The sequence below is a fragment of the Cyprinus carpio genome, chromosome A1 (assembly GCF_018340385.1).
Source record: "Cyprinus carpio isolate SPL01 chromosome A1, ASM1834038v1, whole genome shotgun sequence".
NCBI lineage: Eukaryota > Metazoa > Chordata > Actinopteri > Cypriniformes > Cyprinidae > Cyprinus > Cyprinus carpio.
The window spans coordinates 29592687-29619276 of NC_056572.1; the positions used below are offsets into that span (position 1 = coordinate 29592687).

The 26590-nt window shown below is 36.3% G+C and overlaps 1 protein-coding gene across 3 annotated transcripts in view; it reads left to right on the forward strand.

Annotated features, from left to right (window-relative positions):
* The window catches only part of LOC109076368 (B-cell CLL/lymphoma 9 protein-like), a 100361-nt gene that overhangs the window by 37924 nt on the left and 35847 nt on the right, over nucleotides 1-26590 (forward strand). Inside the window, exons 1-2 of one of the 3 annotated variants that reach the window (XM_042761434.1) lie at nucleotides 9797-10856; nucleotides 12932-13088. The gene's annotated coding sequence lies outside the window, so the exon portion shown is untranslated. Of the gene's footprint in view, nucleotides 1-9796; nucleotides 10857-12931; nucleotides 13089-26590 lie in introns of those variants that run through there. The other 2 variants (XM_042761431.1, XM_042761432.1) reach the window with 2 other exon arrangements.

Here is a 26590-nt window from a genome sequence, read left to right on the forward strand (position 1 = left end):
TTTACTAGAACTAATGATTTTAATAAATAATGACACTCATTTGTGGTTTGGGTCTTGTTCTGTGCTAAGAGGGCATTTGTGGCAACACTAAGTAGTTGAAAAGAGGGCAAAGAACTCTGCATGTGTAAGAGAGAGATTGCCTTGCCTTTCTTGTAAGTGTGTGTGGGGGATATTTTTAGCTTGTTCCCTCCATGAGAGGGTGTGCTGCTGGAACACTATGCTTGTGTGTTTCAGAAACAAGCTCTAGTGCTTATAGTAAAAACTTCCACAGCTCACACATGTACACACAGAGACACAAAAGGTTGCCCTAAAAAACTTCTGACCTTAATGGTACATACAGATCGACAGGTTGAGGACCAAAACTACATACAAATGCTTTTATATATATATATATATATATATATATATATATATATATATATATATTATTTTCATTTTAACATTCCCATTGACTATTCTGTCTTTATCATAAATAATTACAATAATAAACACATATTACAGAAGTTAAATGCTTTGCGAATTGTCATGTTGTTATTTTCAAGTCAACATGCCTCTATTCTGGCACTGAATGCCCACTTTTCAATCAATCAATTCCAGATCAAAGCCCACCCTACATTATTTTCCACTGAATGTTCAGATACAACACATTACAGACATTAAATGTCTTGCAGATGCCATGTCATATTGTCTTTAAGTTACGCAACTTTAAACTTGTCTATTAAAAGCAGTACCACTCAGGTCAGAATGAGAGGACATCCTCTATCGGTGCTGATGAAACAGCATGTTGTATCCACACAAAGCTTGTAGATATTAACCTTCAACCTCATTTACCTTCCTCGTTTAGGATAGTTAATTACAAGGGCCTGGCCAAGCTCTCCCCATTGTGTGTGTGAAGAGCGTAGTAGACAGTCGACTCATTTGTAGGCACTAAACGAACACTAATTCACAGCCATGTAAGTGTGGCCTTTAAACGGGTAAAGACTGAGGTAATAACACTTCTGTTTACATCCGTAGAGGTCTCCATTGGTGACCCTAACTGATGCAGTGAACTTCCATTAGCTTGCCAGTCTCCCTGGCTACAGAAGCTCCGCCCCCACGGGGAGTTCCAGCCACACAGATGGCTCCCTGATGGTCTGTTTACATCTTATTTGCATACAGAAATTTCCACGCCTTGTCACTGTCACAACAGACGAGTGTGTCCGAGCTTCAAGTGCCAGGGATAACCGCAGGGGTGCTACTCCCCATCTCAAACGCACAAGACATACAGTTCACAGATTTACAAAAAAATGGTTTTTGTCTGGTGTTAGTTATTGATATTTAACATATCTGGATCCAGAACTGTTAGAACTGTTAGATTGGTGTTATTCTTGGTGTTAAGTGGTATTTGTGCATTTGCATATAAGTGAACCAGGATGTGCGTTAACAAGGTCAATATGGTTATGTATAGTGAAAAGGTTTTGTCGGAAGGTATTGATTTTTTAATTACGTATCTAGCCTCAAAATAGCAACAGAATGGGCTCACTCTATAACAGCTGGCTGCAGACCCAGGAGAGAATAAACCTCATTGATATTCAAACCGCTCTTTATCAAGGGGACAGAGACCTGCAAGAGAGAGGGTTGGGCGGAAGAGAAAAGAAAAGAGAAAGTCATGTTCACTATCCTCATTTGTGGAGCTGTTTTTTTTTTAGAGAGTAATATAGCTTTTTGCCTGCCAAATATTGCTAATTTGACTTGATTTGATTCTAATCCTCCAATCTGATTGGTCAAGCAGTGTTCCAATAGTGTTTGACTAGGTGACTTTTCATCATTTGTATCTTTCTGCTTGACTGTGTTTGTGCATTCCAGACACTCTGTGCATTAATAGAGGATTTTACTATCTTTTTCTGCAGGTTATACACCCAACAGGTGGTGACAAGTGACTGCGTGTTCATTCATTCAGCCAATTTGTTTCAAATACTGATTCACTCGGAACCAAGCAACTCTGTTTATGAAAGGGTCATTGAATCATTAACTCAGCAGATTTATTTGAAAATGCTGATTCATTCACAGCATGAGACATAACTAGCAATATTGGGTCTATAGTGTAAATTACTCAATATTAATATATTTATGCAATATCACACTTGTAATCTTGGAAGGTGTTTTTTTGTGGAGGACGTTTTTCTCATTACTTTCAAAGAATTTGAGAGACACTATGACTGCTTTTAAATACAGTAATAAATATGCAGTTTAGTTTAGAGTTTGAGTGTATGCCTATATGCCTTTCTGTGCTTGAATATGCTTCGGGTTTGACAGTGTGTTTGCATGTGTTCTGGCGATCCTCCAAGCCGGTCGGGAGGCCCAGTAGAGAGCAGACTGTTTCAGGGTGGCTGGGAGGAATATCTTTCTCTCGTCTTGCTGTATGCCTTCATAAACCTTACAGCTTTCTTATCTAACAGGATTTCCCTGAGTGTGCACTGCTGTTCTTTATTCCCTCCACCGGCATCAGGCACAATCTATTCATCCCTGTTTGATTGACAGGTGTTGGCTCGTAACTTTGAATGTTTCTCTTGCTCATTGTGAGGTAATGACTTCTGATTGAAGCCAGTGTTTAAGCTAAATAATCTAGGCTAATGACTGCACTCTTTAATTATTTATCAGACTCAACAAACTCATTCTGCACAGTATATATAGACATCCTGCTGGCTGGTTGGCTGGCTGGCCTGATGACCTAGTGACTGACTGGCAGCCGTGCTGACTGGCCTATTTGCCAGGATTTGCTGAGTCACGTTGCCCATGGGGTGGAGGGACTCTGTTCCCAGATCTGCAGGGAGGCACTTATACTGATTCTAATGTGTATTGATGTACATTTGTGTTTCACAGAGTCAACATTTTTCTGAGTATGCTTTAAAGACCCCAATTAATGGTTCAGTGAGTGCAGTTTTCTTCCCTCTGTTGATGCATTTCCTATGAAATTGAAGTATTTGCTATGAAATCAATCAATCAATCAATCAATCAATCAATCAATCAATCAATCAATCTATCTATCTATCTATCTATCTATCTATCTATCTATCTATCTATCTATCTATCTATCTATCTATCTATCTATCTATCTATCTATCTATCTATCTATCTATCTATCTATCTATCTATCTATCTATCTATCTATCTCTGCCTACCTACCTACCTGTCTGTCTGTCTGTCTATCATTATTTTTCGTGAATGTATGAAATTAGTTTTCAAATTGTAGTTCATTAAATTAACAATAAACATGTTCCACAGACCTAACAAACTCCATTTTCTAAAATGCTTTGACTGAAAAGTGTGTATAGAATGGAATTATGAAATGGTGATTTCCAGGCCTTGAAATAGACAATTATGTATTTTGCATGGCTTTTTAAGTTATTTTATTATCATGTACTATTATATAGTATTTATTTATATTGTTTATTAACAAAACATAAATGTTTGTTTATTAATATTAGCTTTAAATGTTTTTTTTTTTTAAATTTCATTTACATTTTATTAATTTTCTGGTGCTTTTCTATTTTTTTTTCATCTACTATTCTATCTATTGATATTCTATTTATATTTCAGCTTTATTTCAATTAATGAAACCATTTTAATAGTTTAAGTTTGAGTTAACAATAACAACCATGTCTGCAAATCCCTATTTTATGCTATAAGGAACACAGTTGTCCAAAAAGAATTAAATTAGCTACCTTTAGGTTACAAGCGCAGACTGTTAACCACTAGGCACTCTAGTGTGTGGTTACCATTTAATAAATCCAAGTGATTAGGAGCAGTGTTAGGTCCATGGGAACATCAAGGTCACCGATTAAAAACACTAAAGCTCTTTAAACCGCTCTCGTGTTGCTGTCTGAGAGAAAAGATGTGGGGATAAATGTGTTGTTGAGTGAAGAAAACCAAAGTCTGTTTAGCAAACGTCACAATGGCCTCCTCAGCCACCCTGACAACCACAAACCACTACAGCTACATTACAGTAAACAGCCTCTGAGACTCACATACACACTGAGAGACAATGGTTAACGCGAGAAGGAAGCAAACATATACAGTCTGTGTAAATGTTTATTAAGTTTAGATTCGTCCACAGTGCAGCGTGTTGAGCTATTTGTGTCTCTAAAGGTAGATGGCAGAAGACAGGGACACCTGCATCTGAAATGTGGCATAGAGGCTGGCGTGCAGAACTATAACCACATAATGACTGGATACCTGCCTGAACAGATGACATGTATAAACCCCCCTATCAACACAGCCTCGGTGGTCCAGTCCTCACCTTCTAGTGGGGGACAAGCACATCCATTTGTGTTAGACAGGTAGAAGATAATATCTCATGGCTTAGGCAAAGACCAAGAGAGAATTGTGTGGGTGTTGGAATGCTACGGTGTATTGGATCTTCACCAAAACTACTGAATTGAATTTTGTCTACAAATGTATTCCAATGGCTATAGAAAGAAAAAAAATATGAACTTAGATGAGAATGGATGGGCTGAGGGCGTAATTTGGAAAAGGGCCAATGACTACGTCTATTCCCTTCTATAATAGAATTAACTCTTCATGTACAGTTTCTGTATAATTTTTTTTTTATTAGCAAAAAAAGTATTAGAAAATTATTTGAAAAATGATTAGAAAAAAAAAAAACTGTGAAAAAAATAAAGAGACAAGAAATTGTTTGGGAAAGATAAAAGATATGGAATAAGGACACATCTTCCGCAAAGAAAGTATAATAGGAAAACTTAAACATAAGATCATGAAATCATATGTTCAATATTGTGGATGAATGGGGGCTAGTTGTGTATTAACTGGACAGTCTAATATATATATATATATATATATATATATATATATATATATATATATATATATATATATATATACATTTTTTTTTTGCATGATTTGAACTATATAAGCATAATGTTTTATGCTATTGTTGCCAGGCATTAACAATATGAATTAAAATATAATATTGACACAAACTGAAATTTAAAAGAAATTAATACTGACACAAATTTACATTTTTTAAAAAATAATACTTTTATTCAGCAATTAAAATGATCAAACATGACAGTAAAGACATTTATAATATTACAAAAGATTTATATTTCAAATAAATTATTTTTTTTAAACTGTCAGTTCATTAAAGAATCTGAAAAAAGAAAAAAATAATGATTAGAATGATTTCTGAAGGATCCTGTGACACTGAAGACTGGAGAGTAATGATGCTGAAAATTTAAAATGTATTGTACATTGTAATAATATATTATAATATTACTGTATTTTTTAATTAAATAAATATAGCCTTGCTGAGCATAATACACATTCAAAAACATTAAAAAATATGACCAATTTCAAACTTTTGACTGGAAGTATATCTAAATATCTGAACCTTTTCCCAAATCATTTAGGAGCTGTACTTGAATGTCTATGTCCTACATAGATATTAACTGTATGGTATACAGAGATAGCTGTTGATTGAACTGAATTGCCAGATCAAACCCATCAACTACGAGCGCAGGCTCAACCTGTTGCTAACCACTGCATCTTGGTAGAGTTTATAATATTTACATCTTATACCGAGCATGAGGCATTTATGTTGCGTGCTGGTGTTGCTCTTGAGTCTTTTTGTGTTTACCAGGGTTAGAGAGAAATGTTTCCTATTACAGTGACAGAGTGCGTAACACAGAGATGAATGAGATGGAGGCTGAAGAGAGAAGGAGGGTAGAGTGGCAAGAAGGAAATAAACTTTATGGAATGGAGAGACAGAGGGATAGACAAGGATGGATGGTGCAACTAAGCTATGCGTGCTGCCAAAATCGTAGAAATAAATTACAAAGGAGGAGTGGGGGCCCAGCAAAGGAAGTTTGTTTTGCTGTGACGTTTGTGCAGAGTCGAAAGATCTTCTCTCCTGTCGAGACGGATATGACTGCGGCCAAAAAATCTTTCCTTAAAACTTCAGCCAAAAGTTAAAGAGAGATCAAAACTCTCTCACACTGGCAGCACTGAAAAAATGTAATCGTTGCACACTTGATCACGCAAGCATTTCACTTCTTACCTAGTTAATATACAATAAAAAAAACTTGCTCAAGTTATGTAAATTTACTATTTAATTTTGTAAACAGCAATTACTCACAATTTATTTTGATAACTGTCTTTTTAATTCAGAGCTTTGATATGCTATTATCGAATACATTTTAGTGCTTGATTAAGTTGTTTGGTATTAAGTGGCATGTTGATGACATGTTAATTGTTCTTTTCAAAACACATTTATGCGTTTTATGCATCTGAAGCAGTTGATATTTGACCCTGAGGGAACAAGGCAAGAGCAACATGAGAGGAAAAACAGAGGGGACAGTTAAAGAAACAAATTTATGTGGCGATTATAACAACAAAACAGAATAGATTCGTTTTCTTTTTTTTAAGAAAAATCATGTTAAAAATGTAATTATCAAATGTTACATCTGGCTTTTGAGGGCTTTTTTAAATTTAGATTTCATCTAAATGTTCAATAAACTGTTTATATTAAAAAAAAATTATATTCTTCTCATACTATTATTACTATTATTTCATATGTCAGGTTTACAGGGTTAACATTTGACAGCTGGATCAAGACAGCGATCTGTATCCTGGTGATGAACCAGATCCTGTTTGTGCTCTTTCAACCAGATGTCACATAGAGACACTTGATGGTTAAACACACCTGTGCCATATGGCTCCAAGGGCTTATGTTCCTTAAACATCTTCATCCTCATCATCTTCATTATCAGAGCATCTAACAAAACTTGTGTCAAATCAACAGTAATGTTGTAGTCAGTAATTGTGTAGTCTTCTAGTTACACAATTTGGATCTGAGGGGTCACTGCTGCAAGGGGCGCTAAAACAGGCATTAGCAAGTCTTCTACAGAGAGTTTCTCTTTCAAGACGAGAGTCTTGCTGAGGAAGTTGATAAAACTTTTAACAAGCTACCTGAATAAAAGCACAGCCAGTTTAATTTCAGATATAGAAGTTAACTACTGAAATTACCTTAACAGTAATGCAAGGAAGGATGGAAAGTATGTGCGCTGAAATAATTTGGTGCTTCCTTTGTTGCACATTGCGGTATGTTTGGGTACTTTGCACAAAGTGTGTCTCCGGCCTAAAACGCACCTTTGACCAGTATCCTTTAAATAACACTGTACTTCAATCAGGGTTATTATTTTTAACAAAAACTAAAACCATAATAAAAAAAAATCAGTTTTAATACTAAAAAAGTTAAATAAAATAATAATTAAATAAAATAATAATAAAAAAAAAACTTTTTCTTTTTTTTATTTCCTCTAGTTTCTAGGCAACATTTAAATTTTTTGTTATTATATATATATATATATATATATATATATATATATATATATATATATATATATATATATATATATATATATTATATATGGCAAAATCACACAGCAAAATTACAGAAAAATTGACAGAATTTAAAATGTAAACCGAAAAAAAAGAAAAAAAAATCTCATAATATTGGTATCCCCAACTTACATTAACTATCAATGCATTACATTTGTTCCAGTATTTATAAATCTTTGTTATTGTTAGTTAATAAAAATACAGCTTTTTTATTTTATATTCGCATCATGTTAGGTGCATTAAATTATATTAACAGAAAAAACTATTGTTTTTAATAATAGCACATTGAAATGAACATTAACTTAGATGAGTAAGCCTTTTACATTGTTAATATAGGTTAACTGATGTTAACAAATAGAACCTTATTGTAAAGTGTTACCAAAATATTAATAAGGACTATAAGAGTTTATCAGTCATACTAAAATAACACTGACTCCATGCCAGTGTTTTGTATTTTCCAGGAAAGCTCAGTTGAGCACACTAAAGTATGTAAACAGTGTCATCTGTCTCTGTTCTCTCCTTCATACAGCAGAGAGGTAAAAGCTTCATACTCCACTAAGACACTCTCATGTCCTGGAAGAGAGTTAATACATTTCCTTTCTATCAGCAGGGAAGCACTGTTTGCACGTATCACTGCTGGAGGAAAAGGCAACAGATCGTTGGTTTTCCTCTCCTTTGTTACCTGGGGGGACCCAGTTCGGGACACAGCAGTGGGTAAAAAGCGAGAAAGCAATTGCTAACATCACAGGGAATTGAGTACACCCCAGGATGGAAAGAGAATCTTGTGCTGTTGTTTTTAGCCGCCCTCCCCTCACACAGAGCGGTGGAATCGCGTTGGGGTTTGTTGGTGGTAGTGACGGTTCAGGATTAGATTGCCAGCAAATGCATTTAATCCCACGAGTCTCACCTCTCCTCTTCCTCAGCATTTAATATTCTGTAGTGTGAACAACAGATACTCTCACCTCCGAGCACTCACTCACTCACTCACTCACACACACACACACACACACACACACTATAGTTATTGTTTTGGTGTCGTCAAAATTAAGAGAAATGTATTTTAGTCTCCTCTCACTCTCTATTTCAGGCTTGAATAAATAGCTATTTCTTTTTGTTTAAATAACTAAATATATTTCTGCTCTCGCGCTCATCTTATACTTATGAAATCTGTGTGTATTCTGCCTTTCTGTGGTTTTGCCTCTATAAGAGGTTTGTTGTCATTGTGTCTCAGTGGAACGTGGTGATATAAGGATTATGTGTCTACAAATGACATTTAAACATGGGAACAGCAAAAGATTTTGGGAAAGATTGTTGGATCTGTGGTATTTTCTTGTGAGAGTGTGTTTGACATGAATTTCGTGCCCCCAAAATTGACAAAAGGCACTATCTGGATTATTCTGTTGAATTTATGCATTTCTTCATAAAATATTACCACTTGTGGCCATGTGTGTTTTGGAGAAACCTGTCAAGAACATATCATATTTTATCCTACAATCAAAAGAAAGAATTTATAATTCATTATAATTATATATTAATTAAGATTTAAAGTATATATACTTAATGGTCGTGTATTTATTCAAATGGTGGTATGTATTATTTTTATGCTACACTTGCTTGGATGCATGGATGCAGTATGTGTTCCGGGTATTGTTATGCATACTGCACATTTAGACTCATCATACTTATTTGACATATAGGGAATATTCAGACTTGGGGATTGGGTAAAGACCGGATGATTTTTGTCAATGCATCACATTAATCACAGGACACACAAGCTGTGTGAGCTGGCCTGGATTACTGGAACTTTCGCTCTGAGCGGGTTTCTCTCGCTAATGTGTAAAGCTTATATGTAAAGCTTAATGTATTTTCCTTTGTTGTAATAATAGTTAGAATTGTAATAATTGATTTCTTTTTATTTGGGAATAAATATAATTCAGACATGTTTTCATGAGGTTAATTTTTATCTAGCATCTGACATCACTTAAATGGCAGGAAATGTGACTATAAATTTGACACCTTTGTATGATGATCTCATACCCTTTTATATATTTTTTATTTATTTTTTTTTTACTTGTATTAGTTTATTATATATATATATTCTAATTTTCTTCATATTGTAGTCTATATTCAATATTTTACTAAACTATATGTGGGAAATGACTACTGTCATGTTCATTGGCTGTAATATGTCTGGCATTTAAATAAAAATAAATAAATAAATAATAACTTTGACACCTTCTCTTACCTCTCAATGTCTCTCTCTTAACAAACCAGCTGCACACCAGGATTCAACATGTCTTTACTACACAAGTGAGCTCTTCCTTGCGTTGATTAGCCATTGCCTGCATTTGAATAACAAAGAATTTCGGGTGGATTCAGGCACAGTGGCTCGAATTGATCTCCGCCGTCAGTCACTATATTCGCTGGCGAGTCAACCTGACCTAGAATCGCTACTTATTACAATATGGACTGAACCATCCAGCCTGATCAAAGAGGGGAGGTGGCGAGCACATATCAGCGGCACTCGCTCTTCTCTGATGGGGGAAGCCATGTTAGTGCCGTAAGCTATTTAAATCACCCGTGTTTCGTAAGGAAAGGCTGTAACGAGCACGTTTTGGGGAGACCGAATCGCTCCCGAAGCCCCGTCGCGCGGAATCGGACACCCCTCTGTGTTTTTCCAACAGCACACTTTTCACCATTAAAATATAGCGGCTTTTCCCAACCACTGTAAAGGAGAGCAATCCAAAGGATAAAGGAAACAGAGTATCATTTTTGCATCTGAAACATATAATGTCGACTGATATAGCAAGAAGCATAGCCCTACAAGTGTGCCGATATACTGTCTATGAGGACTGACGCTGATTCTCAGAAGAGATCTTTGTGTCGCTGCAGCCAGCTGCGGTTATTATTTGATCCTCTGCTATTTTTAACGCACATCTCTCGCTCTACAGATACACCGCGGACTTGATTTAAAGCGTGTATTCTAGTGGATCTCTAGCACACAAGAGCCTGTCGGATTTTAAGCTCTCTCGCTTTCTGTCTTCGGCCAGGAGCTTGATAAAACAGCTCCCCTCCCCCAAAGCTTTGGCGAAACAGGAACAACTTCTTCGAGAGAGAAAAAAGGGCTGCACAAGTTTGGGACGTCTTGGATCTGCCGTTTGTCCATTTGTAGTCCGGAGCTGAGATTTTTTTTTTCTACACCGATTCTTGGGTGTTTTACCTAGGATTGCCGGAGCCCTTTGTTAGCGAGAAGGCTCGGGCATCCATGCTCTTGAATTTTTTCTTTGGAAAATGGGATACCTTTAGGATTATAATGAGGGGAATGCGCTCGCTTGTGGAATAACTTCACTTTTTCAGTGGGAATGGAATTGGCGGAGCCCTGATTTATTTTATCAATTGCGAATGCAATGGGGAAAGTGCTTTATGTGGAATATTTGCTGTTGCCGTGCTCAACATGGGTAAGATTTGGTTTGTTTTCGTTCATACTTTTCTTCCATGCTCGATTGGCCTTGCTCCCATTGAATTATAAGTTTCTTAGGAAACCCCAAAGAATGACTCATTTCGGATTATTTGATTTTAAACGTCAGAAAAAATAGTCTAAGTGCTCTTAATTTAATTCTATCGTGTTATATATTTTAATTAAAAAACATGCATTCATAGTAAGGCACGTATAACTTTCTTGCAGATGCCATTATGGCTGGAGATGCTAAAGGAAGCTTGTTTTCCCACCCCGGGGTTTTCCCTCTCTCATACCTACTTTTAATCGCAACAAATCTCAACAGTTCATTTAAAAAACATTTATTTCCGAATGCACCGCCCTTTTACATTCAAAACACTTATGTTTCCTTTGTAAACGCCGTTGCTTCCCCAACTTTCCTCGGTTTTTTGTCCTCTTCAGAGAATCCAGCAGGTTACAAGGAAGTTCGTGAGGCCGCCGCAGCGTGCTTTTACAGCTCTCCATTGTTACATCAAGCCCCATTTACTTCTCTTACAATGTTGCTAAAACCCTCGTTTTGAAACCGTATATCCAGCCAAACGCGATACGCCACTCGACTGCAGATATAAATGGTGTTTTGTTGTCTATTAGCTTCCTCTGTGTGCAGGTATCTGTGTTGGGTTACTCGCGAGAGGCCAGTTAACTCTGCCCAGGCCTGCACACAGCAGGGTGGATCACAATTGAGCAAAACATAAGCAACCAAGCTGCTTTTGAGCGAAACCTTGTTCAGAAGACTGTCAAAATATATTTTTTGAACATAGGAAGTTTTGTGCTTGAAATGTGCTCAATATAGACAAGTTTGTCATAGTCAAGGACCTCTCATACTTTGCATATTTGTGATATTATTCAAAAGGAAAGCCCATGTTTGCTGGGTGTGGTTTGCCAAGCATGAATATATAACATTGAATGTTTTATTTATAGGTATTGCAACCTTTGGTTGCCCTGGTTTGAACTTAAGTGACTTTTAGTGCATTATGTATGAAAGACTGGTCTTTTATGCAGTGTTGTGAACTTGCTGAGACTGGCTCAAGACCACAGATATTTAGATATTGATGAGGAGTTATGTTTATTAATAGCCTCATATTTGTGTAAATGCACAGATTGTGTACTAAATTGCTGACTGCATGCTATCAGGGGTAAGAAATTGCATTGTTTTTCTTGGTAAGGACTGACCTTTAAGATGCAGTTGCTTTTTGTTGAGTTTAAGAAGTAATATCTTAGAACTTAACTACTGTGTGTTTGGGAGCCTAAGCACCAACCACTTTGCATGCCAATTTTTACTTAAAATCACTAAATGAAACATTACGGTGTGCTAATGTAACGCTTGTTTATTTTTTTCTGATCTGAACCTTGAATGTACTTTGTCAGTCTTGTAGACTACAGCACAGGAGACCTGAGGGAAATCTTCCCCCATTCCTTAAACTAGTCAGCTTGTGTGTTTAGAGAATGGAGTTCTTGTTGTGCCTATCCACAAAGTGAGTCATGTAATTGCTGCCGTAGGTTTGGCTTTGTCAAGAATTAGCATGTGGTGAAGTTTGTTAGAACTATTGAAAGTTCTTGTATTTCTTGGATTTATTCTGGCTAGTGTTTTATTCGTTTTGGCTTCGCCTTGCCACAGCATTCAGCAATAATCCCCGGTATTTATCGCTGTGTAATAAAGAGAAGCCCAACACCAGATTGTCTGAAATATTGCATACTGTGATATTCCAGAACAGTTTGGTTTTTCTTTATTGAATTTTTAGTTTCTTGCTGCCGAATAATGTCGAACTGCACTGGCATTATTTGGAACCTCACTTACAAAAATGGCTTCCTGTTTTTGCCCTCATTCCTACACTTTCCATGAAATCTCATCATCGCTTTTATGAGTTCCACATAATCTGAGTGCAACCAATTCTACTTGACATCTAAGAATAAATGCTCAAATAAGAAAATCACTCTACAAACTCTACCACCGGCAAACATCTACTACTATCTTCAGATCTTCTGTGGTTATGTGTGTGTTTGTGGTCTGACTCTAAACTGCTTTTTTCTCCACAGGTGTTCGGATAGAGTCTGTGATCTCCTGAGCTCACTGGTTTAATCTACGGGAGAAGAGGCGGTCACAAATTTTCACACACATTTTACAGTGGAAATTATTTGCATGGTCTTCAGATGAGGGAGAACGGGAGACTCTGAAACCTGAGGGGTGTTTTAGGTAAGTTAACTATAGTGCTGTGCACACACCTGTCTTGTAATTTAAGCTTACACATTTAAGAGCTTTCTGGTTTATTACTGCTAAGAAAGACTATAAAAATAATTTTACTTAAAACCAGTTGTGCTTTTTCAAGCCCCTCATACTGGATGATGAGAGATCCTGCTAATTTTATTAAGGAACAAGGCAGCTCACTAGATTGATTTGAATGGTATATTGATTGATAGAATATATTTTATATATATAGTGGAGTTTGCTAAAGTATGCATTACTGTTCCTCATACTTGAGGTTATGGATGTGAGTTTGTTCTACAGACATGATGACTGGTAGTTTTATTCAGATGTTTGCTGTTGGTTTTAAAGGTATAGTTTGCCCAAAGATTCCCAACTTGCTTTCTTCCATCAAACGTGAAAGGAGAAATTTGAGACAAAAAGGAAATAAAAGCATCGGAAAAGTAGCCATGCACTATATTCCAGTTCTTATTACATTTTTGTGTGTCAAACTAACTGAAATTGAAGTCATTGTTCACTGCTAATTCCTCAAGAACCAGAGCAGTGTATTTTGTGAATGAATTGTTCAATTCGGTTTTGTGAACCAGCTCAACCAATTCATGTAAAATATTCAGTCAAAAGAATAATGTTGTTGTATGGCTTCAAGAGATTTGTGGTATGTTACACATTTGGTCCCTTTGCATTCTTGGATGAAGTTTAAAAGCTCCATTCCCAAATAATTGCAATTGCATGGAATAGAATGACAAGGACATTATTTAAAATATCCCCATATTATATCATGAGGGTTTGGAGTGAAACGAGAGTGAGTAAATGATGACACAGTTTTCATTTTTGAGTTAAATCTTCCTTTAAGTAAAATTTGTTATATTCTCCCGGTGCATAAATGCAAAAAGCATTGTGGCGTAGAGTTTTGCATAGGCAAGCATCACTCACAATTTTTTTCTGAAACTATAACTTAGTATATAAACTAGTAAACATACTATTTATTTAATGTATAATGTAAAAGTCTAAGAAGACATAGGCTCCTTGAACTTCGTTTGGTTTTGATGATGATTATTTTCACTGTATAGATGTTGCAAAGCTCGTATGGAATTTATCTGCTATTTGAACATGCCAATTAAGTGAAAGTGAGTTTGGGAGAAAGTTTATGGGAAACAATGATTTGATTGTTTCTTCTGATGCAATTGTAGTGTCTTGCTCTTTCAATGTCTGTCCCATTCTCATATTTGGCAGATATTGCTGGTATTCTGTATCACAGGCTTGGCTGTAGTTGTGGTATGGCCAGAGGTGACTGATGCTAGCAACCTACTGTCTTTTGGCCAAAAGATAACTGTAGCCGTTTACAACTTTGAATTTTGTTTGTGATGTATGAATAAACTAATTATTCTTATGTTGGTTTTGAAAACATGAATACTCAGACATAATCAAAAACAAGATGTGTTAGTGAAGCTAGTTTTGTGTGTGTAAGGATTCCTTCACCCATTAAATTTATATTTTTAATTGTTTATTTGCCAAACCATTTTCTTTGTAATTAAAAGAGCAGCTAAGACATTTGGATTAATATCCCCTTTTTTGTTACACTGAAGAAAGAAGGTCATATGGGTTTGAAAAAATGCCATTTTTATTGGTTAGTTTCATGGGTGAACTAATACTTTTATTTCAGTATAGGCCAAAATAGATTGACATATTGACTCTCATTGATTGGTCGACATTATCAACGATGTTGACACAAAATTTTCGACAAATATTTTTGTTGTCAAATATTCTTTTGATCTCGTATAGCCTAATGTGAGAGCCTGCAGTAACGTGTATTGACCTGAAATGGCAATGTATTTAAATACAACTACAAATACTTTGTTTCATAGTGTTTTAGCAGTAGGCTGAATCACAAGTGATTTTAAATGTAAATGCTGAGACACACATATGGCGCATTTTCACTGCGTGGTACAACTCGGCTCAGCACGGCTCAGTACGGCACGGCTTGGCTTGGTTTGCGTTTCCACTGGAGTTTAGTATCGCTTTAGAGTGGGCGGGATTATTCACATTTCATTATAGTTGCGCCGCCTCTACTGCCACGACTCCTGAAAAACTTTTTTCGTTCCGCGTCACTAGGGGTGTGACGGTTAGTATATAACCGTGAGACCGGCGGTTATAGTTGAACACCGTCATTAGAACTCTATAACCGCCAAAACCGTGTCATTAAAATATTTTTTACAAACATTTTTTATCAAAAATTATTTAAATTTTTTTAGATAGGATCATAAGATGCGCAATATATCGGGAGACATGGTTTTTACCACTTAATGAAGTTTTGTAAATCGTCAGACATGATATTTACCACTTCATTAAATTTTGCTTTGTAGAAAACCCTTCTTAAAAACAAATTTCGTTTTGTACAAATTTTATCTTAATTTTAATAAATGTTTCATCAACCAATTGCATGTATTTTAATAAATAAAAAGCAAATATAGCAGACAATGATAACCGTGACATGGAAGCGCCAGCGCGCCGCGTTCACTTGCACTGCGAACTAGAGCGCATCTCATCGTAAATGAAACTCAGCGTAGGCCCATGCCTCATACATTAGCATTAAATATCTTTGCTGCATCCTTTCTAGAACAGACAAGGGCTTTTTTTTTGCAAAAAAAATTTCAGCAAAGCATTGCATCATCCATAGACCGCAAAACAATCAGCGGATGGCGGGCGGTTGCGGCTTTGAAATTTGCTCAAAAAACGTTGGCGCGGATGATGAGTTTTGTGATGTGGTTGCGGATGAAATATCTGCGTATCTCTATCGATAAAAACATTTAACACTACACAAATATTAATTAAATTTTTTTAATTTAGGCGATTAATTTCCCATAGTGACATAGGACTGAGGTGCCGGATCCAATAAAAATGTTCCGGATCCAACGTCGGAGGTGACGGAACATGTTCCGGCTCAAATTAAAACTTCGTGAAGAAAGGTAAAACCGATGGATCTCGTTGCGAAAATTTTTTTTACATCGCCTATATGGGCACATTTCGGGTTTAAACCAGATGGCAACGGAAAACCAGAAAATCTTGATGAGCCTGTGTGCAGAATGTGTGGAAAAACGGTATTTGTTACAAGTAGCCTACTTTTTAAAAAGGTTTTGTTTACTGTGTGTGATTTATTTATAACAAAGCACGTTCATTGCAAAGTTTTTTTTTTTTTTTTGTTAAGGATTTGTTCACTGTGTATGATTCATTTAATGGAAAGCACATTCACTGCTAGTTGTCTTGCTGTTAATTTTAAATAAACGTAGAGCAAGTAGCTAATCAGTGCCCCCCCCCCGACGGTTATGTTATAAACCGTCACATTTGACTCACGTCATAACCGTCATCACCAATTCTGAAACCGGCACACCCCTACGCGTCACCCCATCAAGCTCTTACTGGATCTGGTCCTCTGCTATCAATGAGAGGAATGTCTTTACTTCCTCAACAGACAGTGAAACAGCCACTTTTTGGTTGTTAAAAAAGGTGCGATCATTCAAAATAGTTGCATTCGATCCTTCGCTGGCTGTGCTGATTTAAATCTAGTGGTTCTGTTGTGTTTGTTGCAAGTTCAGTGACGCATTTAGTGAAGATTCTCTCCGGCCAATCCGTGATCAGCAGAGTTTACACGTCACGTTTGGTAATGGTACGGTTCACTTGGAACCTCAACCGAGGTGGTACTAAAAAAAGTGCCAGGTACTGTACCCAGAGGAACACCCCCCAAAAGTGAACCGTACCGAGCCGTACCAAGCAGTGTAAAAGCGCCATAGCCAACTTCAAAAAAACTAGCGGTTGTGAAAGCCGACGGTATTGTTGCCTCGTTGTCGGCAGGAAAACTGCGCTTGAACACACTACTCAGACTACAGCCGACTGTAAACTAACACGTGCGTTCTCCGCTTGTGTGAGAGGAATTAGCTGTCTATATCAGCAGCTATCAGTAGTATATATTCATCATTCAAAAGGAGAAACCGAAACAAGGATATGCGAGATATACTCAGATATATGAAACGTAAACAAAGCAGCACTTGCTAACCATTTTGAATATCAGTTATGTTGATAACTTTCATTTGAGCGGCTCATGTTGTTATGAAAATATTTGCATATTGGAATGCTTGGGTAAGATCATGTAACATCAGAACAGTGTGTGCTTTCGCACACACTTTCGCTTTAATTCTGACTCGCTAACACTGACTCGTTCACTAACCTGAACATCAAATCAGAGTTCTGACTCACGCCGACGGCCCCAACGCTGATTCAACATGTTGAATTGGCAAATTGCCGCCAAAGAGAGCCGACGTGTGGAACACACCAAACAAACTAGACCGACAGATGGTCACTGATGACCGACCGTTGGCTTGGTGTGTCCCGGCCTAAAGTACCTGACTTGTGAATATATGAGTGAGTGCTGATGATTGTCTGGATATAAAAGTTTGGGTTTGAAGTATGAAGTGTTTTTAATCTATATCAATGTTATTGTCTGGCAGAGATCTGTATTAAAGGTTGTGTGTGAGTGAGTTGGACACTGAAAGTTAAGTTCTCCTTTTACATTGTCAGACACCTGAATGCAGAATGCCAACCTGTAATCACTGGTACAGCCTTTACGCCTGTCCTGCTCAGTTCCAGTGGAAGTGTCTTAATGTGTGAGCTTTGAGTTGAGTATGTCTGGAACCAGTATGGTGAGAATAGTTTATAGTGCTTGTTTGTCTGTGAATAGGTTTTGTGTGAATTCTTTGCGATGACTTGCCCGTTTGTTTGTGTGCTCTTTGATTAGTACCATCCCCTCTTTCAGGTCTGTGTATGTTAGTTTGTGGTTTGCCTTTCCTTTGCAGTTCATAATTAAAGGTGATTTTGATAAATGTGCAGGAGGATTTTATAAACCCCGCTGGCCACAGCGGAAATCCTGCACTTTAACCAGAGCAGGTCACTTTTCTTTATTGGTTGTCTTGTGCCGGGGTTACCTCATAGATTTCTGAGTGTCATTTATCACTGCCGAACTTCTAAAACCCGTTTTTTTTTTTTTTTTTTTTTTTTAAGTTTATAACAGTGACAGTTTAACCTGTAGGTTAATCTGATATAACATGGAGTTCAGTGGAAAAGTTTCAACCAAAAATCCTAATGCTTGTTTTGCATAAAGTGGAAGCAAACAAGTAGGTTGCTTGTTTAAAATGAGCTGGTTTCTTCTGGAAAAATAGGATTTGCATGTGTAAATGTTCAGACTGTTTCGCTTTTCATAGAGAGCTAAATGGTGAGATTTATCTTAATACCTTTAAGAATATAAATCATTACTTGCATGCATTATAACTGGTCTCTTAAAGTTGTAATGTAATGGAAGTGGTAATTTAAGATGTAATGGAAGCGAAACAGAAAAAAAAAAAGTCGGGCAGGTACTTGGTTATATTGGTTGTTGATTGGATTGAGGGCGTAGTGAATAGAAGCTTACATTCGATTGAAAAAAGGGGGGGAGTCACTGGAGAGAAGTCTGTGATTTTAGTGATGTTTTGATTCAAAATTGAGCTCAATTTTCAAAACATGCATGGATTAATCATTTACAATAGGGCCAGCAAAGTCACAATATGATATGTATCACGATGCATAGGTCACGATACGATACATATCACGATACATGGCTGCACTGAATTCATCATGCTGCGCGCGCAGAGACATTCTTTCTTGTGTTTAGACAAACTTTAGCGCTGCCCCGCAATTTGATAAAAAAAATAGCTTAATCGCTGAAGAGCTACATTATCTTTCTCAACAATGAGATGATAACATTATCGTTTCTAAAGCAATTAAAGCCACAACTTCACTGTTAATAAAGAAATGTGGCAAAACGGTGGTAATTCATTCATGCACAGCCCCCCCCCCTCTCTCATAAATGAACACTTGATTAATTATACTTTTCTGATAAAAGAATATTGAAGTGGACAATGCTAAACTGTAAGAGTACCGGTGTTTTCAGAAAGCATGCGCTTTTATCCACAGTGGGGAAGAGAGTATGCGCGTATGGTTGCCAGGTTGACAAAGAATGTAGCACACTTAGCAGATATTTCTGTATTGCGCAAGTGGGATGCTCTGTTTCAGGGATTGCGTCTCTTTATGTCAGGCAACCCCGGTTGTGTTCCTCTGCGGCCAGATTAAACGTTGTTGTAGCCTATATATTATGCTCTGTTCATTATTTTTTAGAAACCTTGCACTTTTCTACTCCGTTTTAAATGGTGTTCTTGTATTCAAGTTAAGCACGGTCCACTGCTGTACACGTGCTACAATATCGATACTGGGCCAGCTGTATCAAATCTCTGTGACGATACATCGTCGTAACGATATATCGAACAAAGCACTAGTTCACAATAATAGTAATAATGCATTTAGAAATTAAGAGGTTGAATTTTTATTTCATGTCAATAGACCCTGTTATGTTATTTGATGGCAAATTATTTCCAGTGTATTTTTGCACTTGTAAAATATGCATATCAAATATGCTTTTGTTAAACAAGGATATCTATAGCGAGTAAGTTATCATCCTGTCTAGGTGTATCTGATCACAAGTAGTCACGTGAGATGTGTCTCCTGTGACCAATTGTGATCGACTTTACTCATAAGCAGGTCTCTCGTTTTTTTTATTTTTTTTAATAGTGCTTGTTGTTAAACTACTTTTGCTAAACTTCAGGTGTGTTCTTCATCTGATGTGTGTCATTACATATTGTCTGGAGAGGCTCTGTGCAATCTTATGTATTTAGATGTATGAGTTTTCCATAATTTATCAGTTACACATAAATAGCAAATTTTAAAACCATTGCTTGATTGACAGATGAGTGAAATGATTGATTGACAGATGAGTAGGTGGTCTTGCATGAGGATGCATTCGTGTAAATGTGATATGGACTACCTCCCACTATGGTTTGGATCAGAAAACATTCTGGATGTGTTGTATGTAGGTCTGATCCCTTGTAATCTGATCACCCAAGACTGAACTTATAAACGGGGCCTAAAATGCATTATCTCTTGTATTACGACATGAATTGAACTCATTATAATCTAATTCAGTTTGTGTTAGACAAAGCAGAAGCCTATACTTTTATTTGCATTGTGTTTGTTTGCTTCATAGCATTACCAAAATGTAGTGTAGTGTGATGATTTTTGCAGTTGTTTTTAACTCTTTTGTACCATTCTTTAAAGAAAAAGGCTAAAACCAGCTTATGCTGCCATACTATATTCCTGCCATAGTACGGTTTTGTGAGAGTAATTTTCTTCAGTCTTTTCATTTTACCTTATTATAGTTGGTTAGCTGGTAGAGTGTTGGGGAGTATATCTATTAAACAGTTCAGAAAATGCCCTGAAATGTAATTTGTAGTTTAAATTTGCAGATTAGAAGTTGAGTGTTGTGTAATAGTGTAATCATTGTCTGTTCTTTGACAGAATCTAGCAGCATTAAATCGACCTGCAGTTCACCAACTCTGTTAGCCAAATTGTAGCCTCAAGCGAATGAAGAGAGCAAGAGCTTCTACCTTCTTCTAACAACATTTATACAGTGGTAAAGTGCACACATATGATCAGATCTCTTGCATTTTGACGGAAAATCTTTTTATGTCAGTATGAAATAGTTTTAAAACATCCTAGATACAACCAACCATTTTTTTTTGTGGTAAGTGATGGGTAAGTTACTTTAAAGAAAAAAAAAATGCATCATCAATATGGTAATTTATTGTAATTTGTAATATTTATAATTTAATTACTCAATAAGTAAATTAATTATTCAAATTGTTTTTTATTTAACAGTTCTTTACTTTATGCCTTCCGCGTATGACAAATACTGGAAGTGAGAGAAAAGTGTTTATTACATTTGAAATATGCATATTTTACTTAGGAAAATGCATGGATTTGCTGCAGGAGGCCTTTATTCACCCCTTGGAGCCATGTGATGCATGCTTTATTATGGATGTGCGCACTTTATTTGATGACTTGTGGACAGTTGAACAAAAACACCTGCTGACTGCAATGATAGCTTTTTATATAACTCCGATATGATCCATCTGAAAGAAGAAAGTCATGTACACCTAGGATGCTTTGAGGGTGAGTAAAACACAGGCAAATTTTCATTTTTGGCTGAACTAACCCTTTAACCTAACCTCCCCTTCTCAACGACATCTCTTCATGACGTCAGACTCGGACAAGGGGTTGTATTATATCTCATATTTTTATTATATGATAGCAAAATACCAGGGGGTTCGAGCCACTGCCCCTTTTAATCGTTGATAATGATCAGATAAAGAGCTCTGAGTCGGGAAAGACTGTACCTTGTGTTGATTTCATATGGATAGATTTGAATTGGTTCAATTAAAAGTAGACACTTCAAGATTTCTATAGATATGTCTCACATCTGTGTGTCAAGTATTCGCCAAGTTTCGGTTCATTTTTTTCATTTTTTTGAGGAATTTGTTAATGGAGTTCAAGGAGGCAGAAAGAGCAGAATGTTTGTTTTGTTTATTTTACAAAAGCACAATATTTTGTTGTTATTGTTGTCAGTGTACACAAATAAAAATAGCCCTTTTACAGATTTGATTGATGTCTTAGTCTTATCTTTATCTGAGTATTTTAGGTTCTTTTCTCTGACATCAGGAAAAACTGCAAGTGAATGTGCAGAGGGTTAAAGTCGCTGCATTCAATTTAAACTTTAGATGATAAATTTAGATTTCAAATTCAATATTGACATTTGAACTCTTTATTTAAAGTATGTATCACAAGGACTTTATAAGTAACTTTAATTAAATTACTAAAAATTAACAGTAATCCCTTACTTTACTTTTTTCCGTGGATAAGTAATTTAATTACAGTAACATGTTACACCCAACACTGGTTATAATACAATTAATATTTGTTTTAGCAATGTTTATCAGCGTATGGCAATATATTTCAAAAACCTAGATTGATGCTAAATTTTTTATTTTTTGGGGGACTTACAAAAGCATTTGCATTAGCATTTTTACTCTGCTTTTCATTGCAGTATAAGTAAAAAAAAAAAAAAAAAAAATTAGTCAATGGTAGTTGTAACCATATTTGCATTGGCAGTCTCAATAATAATTTGGCAGTCTTTTTAGGGATCTTTTGCTGGCTAGCAGTATTCGTAACCGTATTTGTCTGAGGGAGTACTGCTCTCAGTATGCAAGCATCATTAAATGCTAATCATGGCCGCTGGGCGCTGCGCTGCAGAAATGAGCTTTTTGGTCTCACGGTTTCTCACTGGTGACCAAGTAACCCTGTCCTGACACAGTCTCGCTGGCTTTTCCCCTACAGGCCAGCGGACCATCTGTCCACCCTCACAGCTGTCATCCAGAGCAGCTTTATGACTCTTTAAAGACTCTTTTTAATCTGTGCGAAACCATACTGCTCTGTTAATCTTAGTGCGCTTGCTATTTTGCCAAGCTTATTTTTGGAATTAGGTATTAGGACCAGGGATACTCCTTTACCTTCTGTACGGACGGTGTTTGTTTTTGTATTGTAATATTGTTCAAGCTACTGCACAGTGGGACTGTGAAATAATATTGATTCATGTAGACAAAGCCACCAACCGTCTTGACTGTCTTGGCTTACTTACTCAAAAATACTTGGTGAATGTCACACAGACAGTGCAGAGGAGGGATGGGAATCATGAGCAATTCAATGATTCTAGTTCTGATTCCTTAACCATTCCACATAATGATTCTTTTAGTACTTTTGAGTAGGTGATTCAGTAAGTCTTGCAGTAAGTCAGGTATCACTGATAAATGGATTCAGTCGTTAAATTGATTCAAACCAGTAATGAGTTTTGAATCTAAATTGAATCAGTTTGATCTATTTAAAAAGAACTCATTTATGAGTCATTTGTTTGTGAATCGGAATGCAGTGAACGTGATTGCTGCATCCAAATATGTGTACTTCCATACTATATAGTGTGCAAAAGTGTAGTCTGTTTGATTTTTATAGTATTTGAAAAATTGTAGCTGAAAAGTACCCAGATGTCCGCTTCAAACAAGATGCTGGAGTGCATTTTTGATGGGAACGTTACTGTCCCATGATGCCACGGGAGAGGAGCTGTGAATGGCTATGTAGCAACATGTGGTAGGTCATGTGACAGTGACAACATGAGTTTCATTCATATTGTCCTTACTCATACTATTTAGAACAGGGGTGCCAAATTCTGTTCCTGGAAATCTACCCTGAGCAAACACAACTGAACTAGGCAATTAAGATGTTCAGGAGCACTTAATAATTACAGACAGGTGTGTTTGATCAGTGTTGGAGCTGAACCAGAGATTGTCTTATTTTTGAGATTGTCAATTTTGTCACAGGGCGCGAGATATGACAGTTGCGTCCGACTATATATGAACTAGCTGTTTATTTTATATATTTTTATATTTAATGGTAGTTTATCAGTATGTTTGAAAGTATATTTTTTCGATTATTGGTCGAAAAAACCTACCGGCTAAGGATGTTAATTTCGGTTTTAATCAACAACATTATTACATTACAATTAAATTAAATTTAGAATTAAATTAGAATGGATAAGTGTCATATGTCTGTGTTATAAAAATGTTTTCCAGGGGCTTCATTTCATTTTACCAGCATAAACAACAGAACAGGAGTATTCACATCACATACCTGCTGCACAGAATTAATTTATATAACCTACATAAAAGGAATAAATACGAGAAATATATTCACTTAAAAAATTTACAGATTAACAAAATGAAAGAAAAAACTTTATGACAAGTAGCAGCCTATAGGCCTATGTTGTGTTTGTATTTATTTTTGCACGCTCTCTCCACAAACATGCTCAAGGAATAGGATACTTGAGATGGCAGAAAGCGGTACCTGTTTTCTTTATTTTACAAAAACACAATGTTTTGTTTTTATTGTGAGTGTACACAGATAAAATAAGAATATTTACAATTTATGTATTTATCATAAATTGAGTATTTTAAGTTGTTTTCACTGATGTAAGGAAGCAAAAGTGATCATGCTGCCGCCTCGCACGCGCACGTCAATTCTAGCACGGCTTGAAAACTAAAATACCAAATAACATTTGTTATTACTTATTTTTCCAAATAAACAATGCAGCATTTTTTATTTCATTATAAGAGGCCTACATCGGAGCTCTAAAAACATGAGAGAAAAAATAACCTTTCCATTTTTGGTCATGCAGAAGGAACCAATTTGTTTTTAATCGCTAATTTTAGACAAATAACAAATATCTTGTAGCTTGACTACAAGTTTAAAAAAAACAGAGCTACACGTTAAGGAAATTAAACTTATCATGAAATGTGTTTACTCGGACAACAACACCAAAAATGAAAGGGACACATCGGACCTTATGAAAATTAGACAAGACGCATTGCAATGTAACATTAACATGCATTTATCTTTCTTACAATCACCACCAGAATGTCCACCTTCACAGTGAACTCTGTTCAATTCAACAGTTGTCTTCAAGAAATGAAATTAATTTCAAATACTGGATAAGATCGGTGTAGAAATGAACAACACTAACATAACAACAAAGCTAATGTTTTATAATAAGCACAAAGTATGAAAAGAAAAACAAACCTTTAATTAAATTAAGCTTACTGAATCGCAGGCTAACTGAGGTGTGGTTACGGAGCATGTCGGCTATGTTTTCTCTGGCAGGAGTGGTGCAGACGGGGCGTGGTATGAACGGGGATCGAATAGATGATATCGGATATCATGATGTTTATTATGGCAATTATTGCAAAAATATTTTTTACAAATCGCCCAGCCCTATGAGGCATCTCTGCCAATCATACAATGCCCTCTGGTCTCTTTCTCTGTGTGCTGCCAAAGCTGCAGTTAGCATTAGCCGTTAGCTTTTTTTTGGGGAAAGGCTGCAGGCTTGCCCTCCAGTGGCTTTGGCTGAACTCTGCTGGTAGATAGGAACAGGAACTGATGGTATTCAGTATTCGGTATTCAGTATTAAATTTTGGATGGATTAAATGTGCTTGTTACAACTCTTCTCTTTAATATTTTCTTTTATACCACAGGGCTGTGGAATGCTTGATTCTGATTGGTTGACAAATGTTCTAAGGTGTGCAATTATTTTCCAGAAACCACACTGCTATGCAGTAGTTGCCTATAACAACAAATGAACCAAAGCCAAGACAGACATGGACCGTGCAAACAAATATGACCAACAGTAGCATAAAAATGACCATGTTTTTCCAATTCAATTACCTTATTATTTGTGCATGATTTCTTTCTCCGGCTCTCTCTCTCTTAAAGCACACACACATGCAGAAACGTTGTCAGCGCTGCCACATGAATGACAAAGCTACATGGCATTTTTCAGAGGCGAGGTTTAAATGTCACTGTTTTTGATGCAGTTAAACTTGGTTTAGCTATTAGTAAAGAGTCGGTTACCAAACACTGTTGAGAGTTGCACAGATTTAGTTAATTCACACACTTAATCTTGTTCTCTCTCTTTCTCTAATAACCCCATTAGTTTACTTATCAATGGCTCAAGCCTCTGTTACTAGCTCAAAAATGAAGTTTTGGAATCAGCAAAGGACACTTGGGAAGAGATGTGTAAGAATTTTACAAAAAACTGACTAATGTCTTGAAATAAAACATCTGAACAATGTCTTGAGGTGTGGTTATGGTGGTATATGTGGAATAATTTTTTCTGGTCTTTTGATACTTTCAATAATTCAACATATCGTCAGTTATTCCTTACTTGTGGTGTTACTGTAAATACAGTGTGCCATCATCTCGGCTCTAACGTCATGCTTACTGTATTGGCTGCTTTTGAGTCTACAGTGGAAAGGTGTTAAAAAGTTTTTTTTTTTTTTTTTTTTTTTTTTGCCTTCCTACTCCCCCCACCTTTCTCATTTTTTTCTTTTTATCCTTTATAATTTGTTTAATAGACTGATTTCTCTTTTATTCTGTCCTCTTGTGAGGATATGGTACTGGTGGGAGGCACTGCTGACCTAAAGCTTTTTCATTTATGGTGTATGTGCAGTCATGCCAAGAGCAGTTTGGGCCAGAGCATCTGTGTGTCAGTTCATAAGTGTCTGTGGGGGGTTTGTGTGCCATCCTGCTAAATGGACCCGAATTTAAGAGTGTCATTTTGTTGGACGTCTGTCTGTGTTTTTGTGTGTGTGTCCTGAAAATCTGGATCTATATGAAACAGAATAGCATATTACAAGAGTGTTTTGATGGTTAATGTGAAGTAGTCCATACTGTAGTGTCTGTTTGGTACGGGTCAAGATGTTGATCAAACCATAAAGTAGGGCTGCTCGATTATGGCAAAAATTATAATCATGATTATTTTGGTCTGTATTGTAATCATTATTATTTAACACAATTATGAGGGGGCCATATGACCAAAACTTTATATGAGTGATTTATTTAAAGATAGTGATACATACTTCCTGTAAATAAGGTTGCTATGACATCTACATTGTAGAGACCAGCAGAATTTCAAACAA